Source organism: Stegostoma tigrinum, chromosome 6 (assembly GCF_030684315.1).
Source record: "Stegostoma tigrinum isolate sSteTig4 chromosome 6, sSteTig4.hap1, whole genome shotgun sequence".
Taxonomy (NCBI): domain Eukaryota; kingdom Metazoa; phylum Chordata; class Chondrichthyes; order Orectolobiformes; family Stegostomatidae; genus Stegostoma; species Stegostoma tigrinum.
Window position 1 is genome coordinate 36,953,558 of NC_081359.1, and position 6,000 is coordinate 36,959,557.

Consider the following 6,000-nt stretch of genomic DNA (forward strand, 5'->3'; position numbering starts at 1 on the left):
ATCTTATTTTATATCCTGCATGCATTCAGATATAACACCTTCAATCCTGTATTGACTGCCTCTCTTCTCTTTGTCATTTGATTATTCAGTGCGCTTGAAGTTTGATTCCTGACCCTTTCCAAATACTCTGTTCTGTTTTGTGTGTTGGAAACTTTAATAAGCTCTGCTGAGTTCTCCTTTGTTTTCATTTCTTTCCTACTTTTAAATGTAGTTAAATTCACCCGCACAAATGTTAACCTGATGCTTTGATTCCCACTAGCCATTATGACTCTTGGAATTTTATCCTTCCCCTCTCCCTCACTTTCTAGTTCAAAGTCCTGTTGACCAACCTATTTACCTTTTTTGCTAGAACGTGGGTCCCATCTCAGTTTGGGCAGAGACTGTCCCAATGGTACAGTTCCACCCTATTCCAGTACTGATGCTAGTGCCCCATGAAAAGGAACCCCTCTTTCCTGCAACAGTCTTTCAGCCACTGTTTACTTCCCTTATTCTCGCATCACTACTCCAATTTGCATGTGGCTCGGGCAGTAATCCAGAGGTACAACGCATGAGGACATGCTGTTTCATTTAGTTCCTTCTTCCTGATAATCCCTAGACAGGTCATCTTTGCTAGTATTGCCTATGTTGTTTGCCCTGACATGGGCCACAACAACTGGATCCTCCGGCCTTCCCTCTCCCATAGCCGTTCAGGCTGGCCAGTGATGCCTGGTACCGGGCAGGCAATATACCATGTGGGACTCTCGATCCTGTTTACAAACGATGCTATCTACTCCTCGAATTATAGAATCCCCTACAACAACCACTTGTCTTTTTGCTCCCTCCTCTAGAATGGCCTCCTGTGCCACAGTGCCATGGTCAGTTCACTCATCCTCCCTGCAGCCCTTTCTCCATCCATCCAGGGAACAAGTTTGTCATACCTGTTGAACAATTTCAAGAGCTGACGTTCCTCTGTTCCTCAATGCAGGACCCCTCTACCTGCCTCGCTTACAGTCATTCCCTGCTGTCCCTGGCCACTGACTGAATTTGTGGTACTTAATCTACCAGATGTGACACCCCCGAAACAGAGCATCCAGGTAAATCTCCTCCTCCCAGATGTGCTGCAGCGTCTGAAACTTGGCCTCCAGCTCATCAATTCTGAGCCAAAATTCCTCCAGCAATCAACACCTGCTGCAAATGCGGTCACTGCAGTTCGCAATGGGCTCCATCATACAGCTATAGCACATCACCTGCCCAGCCGTCTCTACTTAATTTATTAATATATTAAGTAGTTACTCCTTGGTTAGTTAATTAATAATTAATTAGCTTTACAGGCAGGTTTTTGTTTTCAAATTTAAGACAGATTTCTTACCAGCCAATCAGGTCACAGCCCTCCCATGATACCATTTTTTTCTGTTTGGTTTCAGTTACTCCAGAAACACCTCCCTCTGTAACTCTGCTCCTGGAAACATGGCCACGAATCTCTGAGGTAAGTTATTGGCCTTTTGGGGAAATGAAAATCTCCTAGGCAAAGTCTTCTTTCTTGTGCAGGGGGTCATCGTTCAACATTTTGGAGGGAAGTGAACATTTCTGGAGCTGTAGTGCCTCTCCTGAGGAAACAAGGATAAATTATAATCTAAAGAGAATCAACAGATCTATTTTTTGAAGAACTTTTTTTTTCAGGATTTTGTGTGAATTGTGACGGCTTTTATTACGAAGGGGATTACTTCAGGAGTGTGAATCATTTTTTGAGATTATTTTCAAAATATATTGGTTTTATGACTTTTATAAAGTGTGTGCTTGGTATCAGAGGCACTCAATATGAAATTGTTAAGTGTTATCTGCCACAGTGGAAGGAGGTACGCCTGTCTGTATCTGTGGTGCTGAGGTGGAGGTGGTTCGGAGCATCACGTTCCGATAAGTAAATATCTCTAATGATCTATCCTGGTCCACCCACGTCAGTGCTACAGTCAAGAAAGCACTTCAATGCCTCTACTTACTCAAACTTTAAGGAAGTATAACATGTCCACAGTGACTCATAGCAATTTTTATAGATGCACCATGAAAAACATCCTATCTGGATGCATGGTAACAAAGTGTGGAGCTGGATGAACACAGCAGGCCACGCAGCATCTCAGGAGCACAAAAGCTGACGTTTCGGGCCTAGACTCTTCATCAGAGAGGGGGATGGGGAGAGCGTTCTGGAATAAATAGGAAGAGATGGGGAGGCGGACCGAAGATGGAGAGAAAAGAAGATAGGTGGAGAGGAGAGTACAGGTGGGAAGGTAGGGAGGGGATAGATCAGTCCAGGTCAAGAAGGCGGGATGAGGTTAGTAGGTAGGAAATGGGGGTGCGGCCTGGGGTGGGAGGAAGGGATAGGCGAGAGGAAGAACAGGTTAGGGAGGCGGGGACAAGCTGGGCTGGTTTTGGGATGCAGTGGGGGACGGGGAGATTTTGAAGGTTGTGAAGTCCACATTGATACCATTGGGCTGCAGGGTTCCCAAGTGGAATAGGAGTTGCTGTTCCTGCAACATTCGGGTGGCATCATTGTGGCACTGCAGGAGACCCACGATGGACATGTCGTCTAAGGAATGGGAGGGGGAGTTAAAATGGTTCGCGACTGGGAGATGCAGTTTTTTATTGCGAACTGAGCCGAGGTGTTCTGCAAAGCCTCCGCGTCGTTTCCCCAATGTAGAGGAAGTCACACCAGGTACAATGGATACAATATACCGCATTTGCAGATGTGCAGGTGAACATCTGCATAATATGGAAAGTCATCTTGCGGCCTGGGATAGGAGTGAGGGAGGAGGTGTGGGGTCAAGTGTAACATTTCCTGCTGTTGCAGGGGAAGGTGCCAGGTCTGGTGGGGTTGGAGGGGAGTGTGGAGCAGAGAAGAGAGTCACGGAGAGAGTGGTCCCTCCGGAAGGCAGACAAGGGTGGGGATGGAAAAATGTCTTGGGTGGTGAGGTCGGATTGTAAATAGCGGAAGTGTCGGAGGATGATGTGTTGTATCCGGAGGTTGGTGGGGGGGTGTGTGAGAACGAGGGGGATCTTCTTTGGGTGGTTGTGGCAGGGGCGGGGTGTGAGGGATGTGTTGTGGGAAATGCGGGAGACGCGGTCAAGGGCGTTCTCAACCACTTCTCGGGATAAGTTGTGGTCCTTGAAGAACGTGGACATCTGGGATGTGCGGGATTGAAATGCCTCATCCTGGGAGCAGATGCAGCAGAGGCAGAGGAGTTGTGAATAGGGGATGTAATTTTTGCAGGAGGGTGGGTGGGAGGAGGTGTATTCTGGGTAGCTGTGGGAGTCAGTGGGCTTGAAATGGACATCAGTTTCTAACTGGTTACCTGAGATGGAAACTGAAGGTCCAGGAAGGTGAGGGATGTGTTGGAGATGGCTCAGGTGAACTTGGGGTTGGGGTGGAAGGTGTTGGTGAAGTGGATGAACTGTTCGAGCTCCTCTGGGGAGCAAGAGGCGGCGCCGATAAGTCATCAATGTATTGGAGGAGGAAGTGGGGTTTGGGGCCTGTATAGGTGTGGAAGAGGGACTGTTCCACGTAACCAACACAGTGGTCAAGAACGCTTTTGACCGCGTCTGCCGCATTTCCGCAACACATCCCTCACACCCCGCCCCCGCCACAACCGCCCCAAGGGGATCCCCCTTGCTCTCGATTACCACCCCACCAACCTCCGGATACAACGTATCATCCACCGACACTTCGGCCATCTACAATTCGACCCCACCACCCAAGACATTTTTCCATCACCAATCTTGTCTGCCTTCCGGAGAGACCACTCTCTCCACGACTCCATTGTCTGCTCCACACTCCCCTCCAACCCCACCACACCCAGCACCTTCCCCTGCAACAGCAGGAAGTGCTACACTTGCTCCCACACCTCCTCCCTGACCCCCATCCCAGGCCGCAAGATGACCTTCCATATGAAGCAGTTGTTCACCTGCACATCTGTTAACGTGGTATACTGTATCCGCTGTACCCGGTGTGGCTTCCTCTACATTGGGGAAACCACGCGGAGGCTTGGCGACTGCTTTGCAGAACACCTCAGCTCGGTTTGCAATAAACAACTGCACCTCCCAGTCGCGAACCATTTTAACTCCCCCTCCCATTCCTTAGACGACATGTCCATCATGGGCCTCCTGCAGTGCCACAATGATGCCACCCAAAGGTTTCAGGAACAGCAACTCATATTCTGCTTGGGAACCCTGCAGCCCAATGGTATCAATGTGGACTTCACAAGCTTCAAAATCTCCCCTTCCCCCACTGCATCCCAAAACCAGCCCAGCTTGTCCCCTCCCCCCACTGCATCCCAAAACCAGCCCAGCTCGTCCCCGCTTCCCTAACCTGTTCTTCCTCTCATCTACCCCTTCCTCCCACCTCAAGCCGCACCTCCATTTCCTACCTACTACTAACCTCATCCCGCCTCCTTGACCAGTCCATCTTCCCTGGACTGACCTATCCCCACCCTACCTCCCCACCTATACTGTCCTCTCCACCTATCTTCTTTTCTCTCCATCTTCGGTCTGCCTCCCCCTCTCTCCCTATTCATTCCAGTTCCCTCTCCCCATCCCCCTCTCTGTTTGTGCTCCTGAGATGCTGCTTGGCCTGCTGTGTTCATCCAGCTCCACACTTTGTTATCTTGGATTCTCCAGTGTCTGCAGTTTCCACTATTTGGATGTGTCACAGCTTGGTAGGGCTCCTGTTTTGCCCAAGCCCGCAAGAAATTACAGTCTGTTGTGGTAGTAGCCTGGACCATCTTGAAAACCAGCCTTCTTTCCATTGACTCTGTCTACACTTCCTGCTGCCTCATGAAAACAGCCAAAATGACTAAAGACCCCTCTCACCCCAGTTATACTCTCTTCCAACCTCTTCAACAGACAGAAGATACAAAAGATTGAAAACGTACCAACAGATTTCAGACCGAATATCAGTATGTACCCTTTCGTTGGCCGTCGGCCATTTCTAAGTATCAGTCTTCTTGTTGCCTTCCTCATCTTCGATTTATGCACTACAGATTAACCCTGTCTGATGTTTACCCAATAGACAAAACATGCTGAGGGAAGTGTAAAGCAGAAAGTGCTACATGTCAGCAAGTAGCACTTACGGGAAGTTTGAACATTATGCACAACTGTTAACACACTGTTGAGTTCCTGCAGTTCTGCTGATGGTGGTTCCGACAAGCCTCACTATCTCTGACCATTTTCCTTGTCCTCCAGCTTTAACTGAACTGAGAAAGGCTCACAGTAAAAGTGGGGAGAAAGAGTAACAGAAATGAGGAAGAAGAGACTGGGTGCTGGAAAAGGTCAATAACAACTGGGACAACAATCTGTATTTAAGTCATCCCTTTTAAAGCAGTAACATGTCACAACGTGCTCCACCAGCTTGTTATTCATCAAATCTTAACATTGGCCCACAATTGACTCACATTTCACAACAGATGCTTAGCATTTCATCACTGGCTTATGAACTAAGAATTTATATGCTATTGTATGTAACCTGTATGTGCTCGTATGTAGCCCTCTTTTTGTTTTCAAGTGCTTTTGTCATTTAAACATGATTAAAAGTTTCATTATTTGTGTTTTTTGAAAGTTTTCTGTACGTTTAATTGCAGACTGAAATGAGAAAATTACTTTTCGAAAACAACAGATTGCCGGAAGATTGCTGAATGCTTTGAAAGCAAGAAACCTGACACTGATAATATGATTTACACAGCTGCTGATCCCAGCAATGATTGAAATCTAGTTTGTGAATGAGCTGGAACCAAAGGATTGTGTACAAATGGAGTTTTAGTTGGTCACATGTAACTGATTGATCTATGGACAAGTGGCTGGTTATTGATGGCAAAAGCCTTCTCCCTGTCAACAACTGTGCAACTGGTTCTCAGGTAGCTGAACAATTTTGGGCAGTGAATAAGATACAGAGAAGCTTTCAAACCTCCAACAGCTCAGGAACCGTATCTGTTCTCTGCTGCAAAACCAACTTTAAACCTGAAGGAAACCAGTCTAATT

At 47.5% G+C, this 6,000-nt stretch overlaps 1 long non-coding RNA gene across 1 annotated transcript in view; it reads left to right on the forward strand.

Annotated features, from left to right (window-relative positions):
- The window catches only part of LOC125453106 (uncharacterized), a 62,414-nt gene extending 56,704 nt beyond the window's left edge, over window positions 1-5,710 (forward strand). Inside the window, exons 2-3 of the long non-coding RNA XR_007247687.1 lie at window positions 1,404-1,465; window positions 5,604-5,710. This is a non-coding gene — a long non-coding RNA (uncharacterized LOC125453106). The remainder of the gene's footprint in view (window positions 1-1,403; window positions 1,466-5,603) is intronic.
- The last annotated feature ends 290 nt before the right edge of the window (window positions 5,711-6,000 follow it).